This window comes from Scyliorhinus torazame, chromosome 21 (assembly GCF_047496885.1).
Source record: "Scyliorhinus torazame isolate Kashiwa2021f chromosome 21, sScyTor2.1, whole genome shotgun sequence".
NCBI lineage: Eukaryota > Metazoa > Chordata > Chondrichthyes > Carcharhiniformes > Scyliorhinidae > Scyliorhinus > Scyliorhinus torazame.
In genome coordinates, this window is record NC_092727.1 from 8,034,639 (window position 1) to 8,047,982 (window position 13,344).

Here is a 13,344-nt window from a genome sequence, read left to right on the forward strand (position 1 = left end):
GAGGTCCCAGGGTCGATCAGGACGGACACTGTCCGTGTGGAGTTTGCACATTCTCCCCGTGTCTGCGTGGGTCTCACCCCCACAACCCAAAGGTGTGCAGGGTAGGTGGATTGGTCACGCTAAATTGCCCCTTAATTGGAAAAAATGAATTGGGTTCTCGAAATTATTTTAAAAAGAAGGGAGTGTGAGCAAAAGCAAAGCTCGCCATCCTCAGCGACAGGGAAATATCTGCAGCCAGGATTTGGGCATTTGAGCTACTTTCTGCCTGCCCTGCCTCAGGGAACGGGTGAGATCCTCTCACCACCCCCTGCAGAATGGGCTGATTCCTCTGCTGATCTTTCGAAGGAAGTCTCCCTCACGTGAGGGATCAGGTTACTCCTTGACAAATTATTACTTTCCTTCAGAGCGGCTCACCACAAACTGGCACAACTTAGACATGTCTAGTCAGTGGACAGGTTACCCTGGAAACACCTTTTTGTTATCTCATTAATTCCGCAAGGATTTAGTGACATTCTTTCAGTGTTTGGAGAATATCCAAAGGGTAACCAGAGTTTGGCTCACTGTCCATTTTATCTGTGTTTGTGTGAGTGCTGCCTCTCTCATTGTGTATGGTTCTTGGTGTATTCAAATGTCTCATCTCTATTTGTTTCCACCTTGTGTGTCTCTCTCTGATCTCTCTTTGTGTGTGTGCTCCTATTGCGCTTATTTTTTGAGTCTCTCTACCTCTGGTGTCCTTCTTTCTCTGTGTGTCTCTAGCTATGTGTGTCGGTCTTTGTGTCTAACTGTGTCTGTGTCCCCACCACCTCGTGTGTGCAGCTCCCCCTCTGTGACTGTGTGTCTCTCTCTACGTGTGTATCGGCCTGTCTCCCATTTCTTTCTGCTTAAGAGAAGCAATTTATTTTTAGCGCGGGTCGGGGGAGGAAGGAGGGAGATAGCTGGAGTGCTTTCGGAGGGGGAGGAGAGCGTCAGGGAGGTCACTGGCAATGAAACGGGATCCTCGCAAAGCCCATACCAACAGAGGAATGCTCGCTGCTCCGCTGTGAACTGGGAAGGCCAACCCCTGGAATAGAATCAGCTGCAACCACCACCCAGAATCGCTCCCCTCCCCCTCGCCTCCACCCCCCCCCCCCCCCCCCCCCAGCCCCCCTTTAACTAACACACAATCCCATCCTGTCACAAAGCAGTGTCACTGGAATCACTACTGCTGTCTGGAACAGATTGACGGGGTTTTGAGGACTTATTATTCAATTCTGAAAGGCGAGGGTGTGGGAAGAGGGAGGACTCTGGAGGAACACTGGGATTGATGTGAATTCAGGAGCACATTCACTGACCTCTTTCGGGACTGAGGGCAGCAGAGGGTTTAACTTGTCGGGCGGCCTGTGCTGTCAGCCCTGCACTGGGAGCAGGAGAAAGGTGAGTGGAAAGTGTGCTGACAGATTTACAAGTCGCTGCGCCTGACTCTTTGTTTCTTTGTGTCCTTCCCTGTTCGTGTGGGTGGTTTCGCTGTCTTTCTTTGTGTGGGCACCCTGTCTGTCTCCATATTTATTTTGTGTGTTTCTTTCTCACTGCCCTCAGTTTGTGTGTCTGTCTGTGTGTGTCTCTCTTCTATGCATTTGTGTGCTTCTGTGTGTGTGTGGAGGGGGGGGGGGGTCTGTATACTTCTGTGTGTGTGTGTGTGTCTCTGTGTGTGTGTGTCTCTTACTGTGTGTGCCTGTCTCTGCCTATGTATGTGTGTCATTGTGTGAGTGTGTGTGTGTGTCTCTCTGACTATGTATTTGTTTGCTTCTGTGTGGGGGGAGTGGTCTGTATACTTCTGTCTGTGTGTGTGTGTCTGTGTGTGTGTGTGTCTGTGTGTGTGTGTGTGTCTCTGTGTGTGTGTCTCTGTCTGTGTGTTTGTGTCTCTTACTGTGTGTGCCTGTCTCTGCCTATGTGTGTGTGGGTGTTTGAGCGTGTGTCACTGCCGGTGTGTGTTCCTGTGTGTGTGTCTGACTCTGTGCGTATCTCTGCCTGTGTATGTGTCTCTACCTATGTGTGTGTCATTGTGTGAGTGTGTGTGTTTCACTGTCTGTGTGTGTCATTATGTGAGTGTGTGTCTGTGTGTCTGCCTATGTCTGTATACGTCTCTGTGTGTATGTGCGTGTGTATGTGTCCCTCTCTGTCTCTGCCTTTGTATGTGTCTGTGTGTCTATCTATGTGTGTGTGCATCTCTATGTATGTGTCTGTCTATGTGTGCATCTATGTGCTTGTGCAGTTCTGTCTATGTGTGTGTGTATGTCTGTATCTCTACCTGTAAGTGTGTCTGTATATGAGTGTTTGAGCATATATGTGTGTATCTGTGTGTGGGTGTATCTTTGTGTGGGTGCCTATGTTTGTGTGAGTGGTTTGGCAACTCTTTGTGTCTGTGTGTGTGTGCGTGCGTTTGTGTATCTTGCTCCTTTCTCTCCATTTTCTTACTTTTCTCTATCCCCCTACTCTCCAATTGACTCCCCCCCCCCCCCCCACCCCACTCTCCAACTGACCTATCTCTGGTTTATTTCACTCTACTTGTCTCCATCCCCCTGTTCGTGAATCTTTCTATCACCATCTCTCATATCTTTCTCTCTCTCACTTTCCCTATTTATCTCTTTCTGGCTTTGTCCCCTTCCTCCTCTCTTTCTCTCTGTGTCTTTTCATTCCTCACACTCCAGTTCTCTATTTAGATCCATGAAAACAGAACATCCCTAAGTGTACGAAGGAGCCGTTTCCTATTTAGTTTTACGGACGGACGGTACCAAGAGTTTATTTGAGACTTTGATGTGAGAAATGTGATCCTCTTGAGCCTGCACAGCGAGGTCCCCCATTCACAGATCAAACAGCAAGCGCTCTCAGATCCTCATCAGCCCAAGCTGGATCAATCAAATCCAAACCTAACCAATGAACAAAAGAAACAGATGTTTAAAATTGGTGCTGAATATGTTAGCTTTACCAAATTCCAACTCCACTCAAAAGCTTGCGCTATTTCATTTAATTCACTTTCAACTGTAATAAGTGTAGTTTTAATGAAAATGACGATGTGGGTATAAGTACGTGACGATGTGAGAACTCCAATGAGATGCTTGAAAGGATTCTGATGATGTGGCCCGATCTTTGAGGGATTTTTACAGTGCGACTCTTTCTATGAGAGTGCCCTTGTTTCCTGGGCTCCCTATTGTCTGATTTACTTTCTCAATGAGATTGTTAATGTGATTCCCCCTTTCGATGGGATCCTCGTTTTGTGACCGGCTCCACCAATCAGATTCCTACTGCGTGATTCTGTGTGATTCACGGTTTGGGTGGGATTGTGGTACTTCTGGGGCGGGATTCTCCGAAATGGAGGCAGAGTGTTCGCGCCGCCGTGAACGGCGTTGAGGTTCACGACGGCGCGAAACGGCCCCTATCCCGACCGATTCAGGGCCCGATAATGGGCTAGGAGCGCCGCTGCGTCATTTACATGCGCCAGGCCTTGGCGCCGCGTAAAGGCGGTGCCACATTCATGACGCGGCCGGCACCACATGACTGGTGTCACCCGCGCAAGCGTGGTTGCCGTCCTCTCCGAGTCCGCCCCGCAAGAAGATGTCAGACGGATCTTGCGGGGCTGCGGAAGAAAGGAGGTCCTCCTTCAGAGAGGACGGCCCGACGATCGGTGGGCACCGATCCCGAGCCAGACCCCATTTGAGGCCCCCCCCCGGTGCAGGATTCCCCCTCCCGCACCCCCCCCCCCCCCGCAGGCCGCCCCCCCAGCGTTCCCCGCTGTTCCCGCCGGCAGCGACCAGGTGTGGACGGCGCCGGGGGGGAACCCGCCGTTTTGGGCTGGCCGCTCGGCCCATCCGGGCCTGAGAATAGCGGGGGTGCCGGAGAATCGCCACTTTGGGTGTCTCGGGCGATTCTCTGGCCTGCGCCGCGCGGAACTCGGCGGGGCCGTTCTCGCCGCTTGGGAGAATCGCGGGAGGGCGTCGGACCGGCGTCGCGGGAAAATTTGGCGACCCAGGCGATTCTCCCAACCGGCGCGGGAGCGGAGAATCGCGCCCCTGGTCTTTGTAAAACTGAACAAGATATGCGTGGCGGCAGTTACGCAATTTTGCCTGTTTCACCGACAGTCACCGTGCGTGCGGTGACTCATGGCAATCTGTGGTTTTAGGTGGAGGTGAGTCTGACTGAGGGAAGGAGCACCCAGCCCAATGATATCCAAACTCTCACTAGAGAGTGTGGTGGCAGGGACATGGAGAGATATTAGTCAACAGGGGAATAAATGAGAGCTTGGGGAAGGAAACGTGTGGATAGAGATCTCTTCACAAGAAAGTCCTGCTGTTCGTGAGAGTTCCCGCAAAGCCTCGTAGATGGTGAAATCGCAAACGATGAATATGGTTTTCAGTGGAAGTGAATTAGATAGCTTCCAGCACTGGTTTGAGTGGTAACTGTATGGTACAGCGAATTGTGGTACAGGACCTGTACATGTCAGACAGGGGGGCCTTCCGAGCAATACAAGACATATTGAACATTTTAAAAAGAGACAATCCCCATTTAAAAAAAAAAAAATCGCCTCAAAATTGGCAGACACTTCAAAATTGAACAGAGCCACTACTGCAGCACTGGACGAGAGATTTGCAGGTTAATCGCTCCCTTCAGGCGGCAACCATTCGGGGCATCGCTTCTCACCCCTGTAGGAATGGTGCTTAAAAAACAGGATTAAATGTCCACAGGCCAAGGCTAATGGACGGAATCCGCTTCCTCAGACTTCTCCTCAGAGAAAGAAAACACAGATAAGCGAACATTGCTCACGATGTGGTGTACACGGTGTGGAAAACACGGTGTGGTGTACACGGTGTGGTGTACACAGTGTGGTGTACACGGTGTGGAAAACACGGTGTGGTGTACACGGTGTGGAAAACACGGTGTGGAAAACACGGTGTGGTGTACACTGTGTGGTGTACATGGTGTGGTGTACACGATGTGGTGTACACGGTGTGGAAAACACGGTGTGGTGTACACGGTGTGGAAAACACGGTGTGGTGTACACGGTGTGGTGTACACAGTGTGGTGTACACGATGTGGTGTACACGGTGTGGTGTACACAGTGTGGAAAACACGGTGTGGTGTACACAGTGTGGTGTACACGATGTGGTGTACACGGTGTGGAAAACACGGTGTGGTGTACACGGTGTGGAAAACACGGTGTGGTGTACACGGTGTGGTGTACACGGTGTGGAAAACACGGTGTGGTGTACACGGTGTGGTGTACACGGTGTGGAAAACACGGTGTGGTGTACACGGTGTGGAAAACACGGTGTGGTGTACACGGTGTGGAAAACACGGTGTGGTGTACACGGTGTGGTGTACACGGTGTGGAAAACACGGTGTGGTGTACACGGTGTGGTGTACACGGTGTGGAAAACACGGTGTGGTGTACACGGTGTGGAAAACACAGTGTGGTGTACACGGTGTGGAAAACACGGTGTGGTGTACACGGTGTGGTGTACACGATGTGGTGTACATGGTGTGGAAAACACGGTGTGGCGTACACGGTGTGGCATACACGGTGTGGCGTACACGGTGTGGTGTACACGGTGTGGTGTACACGGTGTGGTGTACATGGTGTGGGTGAATATGTGAACTAAGGAAGTTGGGAAAGGCGGAACTTTGCTTTATTGATGGCCATGGAGCAGATTCCTAATTCGTGCCAGCACTGGGGGACCATATGGAAACAACGCAAACTCCACATTTCCAATAAAGGTTGTGCCCTATCTCATTACAAGACACAGACTGGAGTTTTGTTTTATTAATTTGAGGGATATAGGCATGGCTGGCTAGGCCATCCTTCATTGCCCATCCCAAATTGCCCCTTGAGGGTGGTGGTGAGCCGCTTTCTTGAACCGTTGCAGTCCATGTGGTGTAGGCACACCCACTGTGCTGTTAGGGAGGGAGTTCCAGGATTTTGACCCAGTGACACTGAAGGAACGGCCGATATATTTCCAAGTCGGGGTGGTGAGTGACTCGGAGGAGAACCTCCAGGTGGTGGGGTTCCCAGGTATCTGCTACCCTTGTCCTTCTAGATGGTAGTGGTCGTGGGTTTGGAAGGTGCTGTCTGAGGAACCTTGGTGAGTTGTTGCAGTGCATCTTGTAGATGGTACACACGGTCAACAACTTCTGCCATCATGTTTGCTGATGAGTGAGAGTAGGCTGTTGAGTTGGTTATTGGCCAGATTGGATGTCCCTTGCTCCTTATGAACAATGCAACCAAGGAAAACAAGCTGGCTTTTCAACTGATCTCAAATTGCCTCGGACAAACCCTTTGGTAGCTGGTAAGTGTGGTGAAATGGGTTGGAGCAGGGCATGGAGATGTGGACTACTCTCCCAGAGTGAGACTCCAACATCAAATCAGATCTTTGCTCCACTCTGGCCTCTGACGTTTATCTGCTGCCAAACTCCAAACAGCCCCCAGGATTCCCCAATGCTTGTGTCGGGGTTTGTGAGTGTAGACATTTAAATTTCCCCATCATCAGGACCCCTGTGTAATGTAATTAGAATTTGTTGTGAGTGGGTGTCCAGACGATGGTTGAAATAGAACATAGAGTGCAAAACGAGGCCATTCGGCCCATCGAGTCTGCACCGACCCACTTAAGACCTCACCTCCACCCTATCCGCATAACCCAATAACCTCTCCTATCCTTGACAAATGTCTTCTCCCAGCTGTCCAGTCACAGCTCTGTTACTGGAGCCTTTCAATTCAATGTTTTTTAATTTTTAAAAAAGCAACTTCAAAAAGCCTTTGACAGGAAGTCACGTTGGTTAACCAGTTGGTTTTCTATCGGTTGAGATGAAGCATCCTGCACGATTCACATCTGATTAAGGCTCCTGTTTCACAGGGGAGGTCAGAAGGTCTCAGAGTGATAAGAATCCCACTCCTCTTAATGCCAGTTCACTTCTGCTAATCTCCGCTATCTCAGTCCGTGATCACCACACAGCTGAGAGTGCCTGGGGTTTTCGCACAAATCTCAGCTGTAATCATAGGTCGATTGATTCTCCTTCTGAAGGATTGGGAGAATAGATTGTCCAATTTTACGGATATCTGTGCATCCATTTTATTTATTTTTTATAATTGTCATATCACATCCATTAATAATGAGCCACATGGAGCAGGAAGGACCTCAGATTTGACGCCTGTCCTGGGTTTGTTGATATGAATGGTAGTTGTGCTAAAATTGGACTTATTGTCCCCACAACTGATCATTATTCAGTGACTTCTGCTGGAAAATATGTGTGTGCATGTACATGCCTGTTTACATGTGGTACTTGTACATACCTGTTTGCATGTGAATGTACATACCTGTTCATATGTGGTTACATGTATATACATGTGTGACAGTACACATCTGATCACGTGGCTACATGTATATACCTATTCACGTGTGCAAGTACACATCTGATCACGTGCACATACACGCCTGTTTATGTGTGCATGTACATACCTGTTCGCATGTGTGCATGCACATGTCTGTTCACGTGTGGGCACATGCATGTGCCTGTTCACGTGAGTGTGGGCGCACGTACGTGCCTGTTTGTGCGACTAGGGGCAAGCTTAACTTCCTTGTGGCGTCTTTCATGGTCAAATAACCTGAAACGTCAAACAGTATAATTTAAGATCTGATCAGATGCAGAAAGCTTTCTTCCTTTGGGACTCGTATGTTACTAGCATAACAAACAAAATATTAAGCATCTCGTCAGGTCTGTGTTCAGAACTCAAAGTGAATAATTTCAGAACCCAAACAGGAAACCGGAATCCAGTGTGCAAAGCTCAGATACGTGCCAGCCTAGGCCCCCTCGAGTTGCACTTAATCCCTTCCCAGTGGAAAACTGGAATGAGAATTTTGTTTTCCATTTATGGAATGTTAAACCTTTTGGGGGGAATTAATTCCTGAGATGTGGGCATTGCCCATCCCGAGTTTCCCTTGAGAAAATGATGGCGTGCCACTGCCGTGAACCACTGCAGTCCCCAGGTTTGTTCTTGTGTGATTCAGAGTGATGGCCGGCTAGCCTGTTTCATAGGGCAAAGGAAACCAGCTTGCATCTATATAACACCTTTCGCAACCTCAATGCGCCAAAGCACTTTACACTTCTGTGTACTTTGTTGGAAAGCAGGAAACACAGCAGTCACTTAGTGTACATCAGGACCCTACCAGCAGGCATGATGGTGTGGGAACTGACAAAGGGGCAGACCAGGTGGACACAGCAGATTTCCTGCCTTGTTGAACCAGCTGTGTTTATTCTGACAAGCCAGAAGTTTAATGGTCACTCGCTATTGAGACCGTGATCTTTATTTCCAGCAGTGTTCAATGGTTTAATTGTTCTGTGCTCATTTATGTTAGTCTGATAACTGATCTATGCCCACTGTGCTTGATTGATTAAGGCTGGGTGTTGATTCAGAATTAAAGTAAATAGAAAGACCTAGAAGCTGAACTGAAAGCCTGAGTGCAGAGATTTTGGGGTGGCACAGTGGTTGGCACTTAACCATAGCCAGGGACCCGGGTTCAATTCCGGCTTTGGGTGACTGTGGAGTTTGCACGTTCTCCCGGTGTCTGCGTGGGTTTCCGCCCACAGTCCAATGATTTGCAGGTTAGATGGATTGGCCGTGCTAAATTGTCCTTTTGTGTCCAAGTATGTGCAGGTTAGGAGGGTTATGGGGATAGGGTGAGGGAGTGGTCCTGGGTAGGGTGCCCTTTCAGAGGGTCGGTGCAGACTCGATGGGCCAAATGGCCTCCTTCTGCACTATAGGGATTGTATGGTTCTAATTGAAGTCTTGTGAATGCAGAGATTTTGTAGTTAAAAGATTTGTAATTAAATCTGTTGCATACTTCACAACCGGTGTAAACTCTGCATTGCTCTTAGGTAAATCTGATGTTTTTAAGCAGCACATTCAAATTGAGGTGAGATTGGAACTGAGCAACCAACCCCAAATTCTCTCCATCACCAAAACCACACATGTGATATCACTAGGCCCCAGTCCTGCCTCAATCTGTCCACCGCGTGAATCCTCATCCATGCTTTTGTTACCTCGAGACTCCATTCTTTCGAAGCTCTCACCTGGATGGTCTCCCACCCTACGTAACTGTGTACGATGTAGGTATGGTGGTATCAGAATTCCTCTGCAGACATCTTTTTTTAAATATAAAGTTAGAGTACCCAATTCATTTTTTCCAATTAAGGGGCAATTTAGCGTGGCCAATCCACCTACACTGCACATCTTTGGGCTGTGGGGGCGAAACCCACGCAAACACGGGGAGAATATACAAACTCCACACAGACAGTGACCCAGAGCCGGGATCGAACCTGGGACCTCGGCACTGTGAGACAGCAGTGCTAACCAATGCGCCACCCTGCTGCCCTATCTGCAGGCAGCTTAATGAAATGAAAATCGCTAATTGTCACAAGTAGGCTTCAAATGAAGTTACTGTGAAAAGCCCCTAGTCGCCACATTCCGGCGCCTGTTCGGGGAGGCTGGTACGGGAATTGAACCGTGCTGCTGGCCTGCCTTGGTCTGCTTTCAAAGCCAGCGATTTAGCCCTGTGCTAAACAGCGCCTAATTAACACTCCAGTCCCATTCATCTTTGCTGACCTACATTGGCAATGTCTTGATTAAGAAAACTTAGGCAGCACGGTGTCGCAGTGGGTTGTGAGTTTTGCCCCCACAACCCAAAGAATTGCAGGGTAGGTGGATTGGCCACGCTAAATTTCCCCTTCGTTGGAAAAAAATGGTTTGGGTACTCTAAAAAAATTTTTTTTTTAAATTAGGAAAACTTCTTCCGTCGTCAAGTTTTCAATCCCCTCCATGTGGTCTTAGCGCTCCCTCTCTCTGTAACCTCCTTCGGTCCCACAACCCTCCAGGATCACTGGACTCGTCAAATTTTGGCTTTTTGAGCACCCCCAAGCTCCAAGCTGTGGAATTCCCTCCCTAAATCTCTCAAGCTCTCTAGCTCCCTTTGCTTACGATTCCCAAAGATTCACCACCTTTTGCTTAAAATCTAGCTCTTTGACCTGTCTTAGTATCGATGAAGTAGGTATGTCGATCAGTGTCAGATTCCGGTTGATAACAGCCAAGCAATTTGGGGTGTTTCAGTGGATTAAAGGTGCAATCTAAATGCAAGGAAGGGAAGGGACGTGTCTGAGATGGACCAGGTGAAAGTGATGGAGGGGTGGAAACTGGAAGCGAAGTTGATGAATTTTTCCAGGTCCGGACGCGAGCACAAAGCCGCACCAAAGTAATCATCAATGTACCGGTACAGGAGTTGTGGGAGGGGGCCCGGATAGGCCTGGAACAAGGAATGTTCCACATACCCCATAAAAAGACAAGCGTAGCTGGGACCCGTGCGGGTACCCATTGCTACACCTTTGATTTTGAGAAAATGGAATGAGTTAAAGGAGAAGTTGTTGAGAGATAGAACGAGTTCAGCCAGGCGGAGGAGAGTGGTGGTGGATGGGAATTGTCCAGGCTTCTTTTCGAGAAAGAAGAGAAGAGCTCTCAGACTATCCTGGTGTGGGATGGAGAGATTGCACATCCAGTCGAGTTCAATATCTGGTTTAACTTATAAGTTTCTGGTCAATGGTAACCCCCAGGATGTTGATAGAGTGGATTTCCGTGATGGCAATGCCATTGAATGTCAAGGGGGGGATGGTTAGATTCGCTCTCTCGTTGGAGATGGTCATTGCCTGGCACTTGTTGCCCAGGTCTTGTTGCATTTGGACATGGACTGCTTCAGTATCTGAGGATTTGTGAATGGTGCTGAACATTGTGCAGTCATCAGCGATCACCCGTACTTCTTACCCGATGATGGAAGGAAGGTCATTGATGAAGCATCTGAAGATGGTTGGGCCTAGGAACACTCCCTTGAGTTATATAAAGAAATTCCCTGAGTAATATTTAAGCAACATTTAAAAGGGGAAAAAATCTATACATCACAGATAGAGGCAAGTTGTATTGAGGGATGAACATTTTATTCATTACCCATTGATCTTGTACAAATCGTAAAGCCACAAAGGTAAAGTAACCAGACAAGCTGATCATCGAGGACCAGGTTAGTCCTCACCAGAACAGACATGCTGGATAAATTACTTGGGTAAAACTTCACCAATTTATTTTAGAGGTGGAGAACAAGAAGATACGGCGTCAATCATGAACAAAGATGCTTATTTCAATGAGTCAAAGAGAGGGACAGGAAAAGAGATTTGTTTGAAGGAAGTGTCTGTATATATTGTGACCCAGCCACAAGTGCTTAACTGTGCAATCTCTACCACAACAACCTGCAATAAGGGCTGAACGGAGGAGTTGGACGGCAGCGAAGGGTTCATAGTGTTAGGGACTGGGTGAACTGAAGACTCCAGCACCGATGGTGTGTGGGATGAGGAGTTGACAATGGCCACAGGAGACTAGAGAAACGGAGAAATGCCTTTAATTTATTATTCCACGCTGTGTGGGCATCACTGGCATAATTGTTGCCCACCCAGATTTGTCCTTGAACCGAGTGGCTTGCTGGGCCATTTCAGAGGCAGTTCAGTGTCAACCACATTGCTGTGGGTCTGGAGTCACGTGTAGGCCAGACTGGGTAAGGACAGCAGATTTCCTTCCCTAACGAACATGAATTAGTGAACCAGCAGGTTTTTGCAACAATCGACGATAGCTTCATGGTCGCCATTAATGAGGCTGGCTTTACAGTCCAGATTCGTTAGCTGCATTTAAATTCCACCAGCTGCTTTGGTGGAATTTGAACCCATGTCCCCAGGGTTACCACTCCAGTGAATACATCACCATGTCCCCCAGTTTGGGAGGTTGTGGAGCTGGAGGCGGTTACAGGGAGGGGTATGGCCAAGGAGGAATTTTAAACTGAAGGATGATTGGGGGATCGGAATCCGGTGTGGGTCACCGAGCTCAGGGATAACGTGCGAGCAGCGCTTGGCAACGGGCAGCAGAGGTTTGGACGAGCTGAAGTTTACGGAGGTTGGAGAGTGGGAGGTTGGCCAGGAGAATGCTGGTAAATATAGACTCTGTGGCATATGTTCAGCCCAAGGCTGCGGAGATACAGTAAAACGTTTTCTCTCTAACACTGAACTTCTGAGTCAGTTTTACCGATGTGTTCTGTAGATGGCGACCCAGACAAACTATTTTGAAGTGAAATAATCTGTTTATAATATTGAAGAATCTACCAATTGGCTCACACATTAAGCCACAGGGTGAGGCTCGAATGGGCCCAGAAGGCAGTGGAAGACAGCAGAACATAGATGAGGAAAAGTGACAACCAAAAAAGACAGACTGGTATTTCTGTGCCTTTCATGATCTCAAGTCATCCCGAAGAACTTCACATCCCATGTGTTCTTTGGGACACACTGAAATTGTAAAGGTATATGTGATACCCGAGTGATTGCCGACAATCGGGTTTGAACAGCTTTCACTGGACAGGCCATGTTTTCAATGGGCAGGCCTTGCTTTCACTTCGCAGGCCCTGCTTTCTCTGGACAGGCCCTGCTTTCACTGCACAGGCCCTGCTTTCACTGGGTGGGCCGTGCTTTCACTGGGCGGGCCCTGCTTTCACTGGGTGGGCCGTGCTTTCACTGGGCAGGCCCCGCTTTCACTGGGCAGGCCCTGCTTTCACTGGGCGGGCCCTGCTTTCACTGGGCGGGCCCTACTTTCAGTGGGCAGGCCCTGCTTTCACTGGGCAGGCCCTGCTTTCACTGGGCAGGCCCTGCTTTCACTGGGCAGCCCCTGCTTTCACACTGGACAGGCCCTGCTTTCACTGAACAGGCCCTGCTTTCACTGGGTGGGCCCTGCTTTCACTGGACAGGCCCTGCTTTCACTGGACAGGCCCTGCTTTCACTGGGCAGGCCCTGCTTTCACTGGGCAGGCCCTGCTTTCACTGCACAGGCCCTGCTTTCAGTGGGCGGGCCCTGCTTTCACTGGGCGGGCCCTGCTTTCAGTGGGCAGGCCCTGCTTTCAGTGGGCAGGCCCTGCTTTCACTGGGCAGGCCCTGCTTTCTCTGGACAGGCCCTGCTTTCTCTGGACAGGTACTGCTTTCTCTGGACGGGTCCTGCTTTCACTGGGTGGGCCCTGCTTTCACTGGACAGGCCCTGCTTTCACTGGGCAGGCCCTGCTTCACTGGGCAGGCCCTGCTTTCACTGGCTGGACCGTGCTTTCACTGGGCAGGCCCTGCTTTCACTGCACAGGCGCTGCCTTCACTAGGCGGGCCCTGCTTTCACTGGGCAGGCCCTGCTTTCACTGGGCGGGCCCTGCTTTCACTAGGCGGGCCCTGCTTTCACTGGGCGGGCCCTGCTTTCACTGGGCGG

The 13,344-nt window shown here is 49.5% G+C and overlaps 1 protein-coding gene across 26 annotated transcripts in view; it reads left to right on the forward strand.

Annotated features, from left to right (window-relative positions):
- phldb1b (pleckstrin homology-like domain, family B, member 1b) overlaps nt 1-13,344 on the forward strand; it is a 405,781-nt gene that overhangs the window by 193,627 nt on the left and 198,810 nt on the right. Inside the window, exon 1 of one of the 26 annotated variants that reach the window (XM_072486421.1) lies at nt 1,138-1,413. The exons of the other annotated variants lie outside the window; for them this stretch is intronic. The gene's annotated coding sequence lies outside the window, so the exon portion shown is untranslated. Of the gene's footprint in view, nt 1-1,137; nt 1,414-13,344 lie in introns of those variants that run through there. 26 annotated transcript variants of the gene reach the window in all.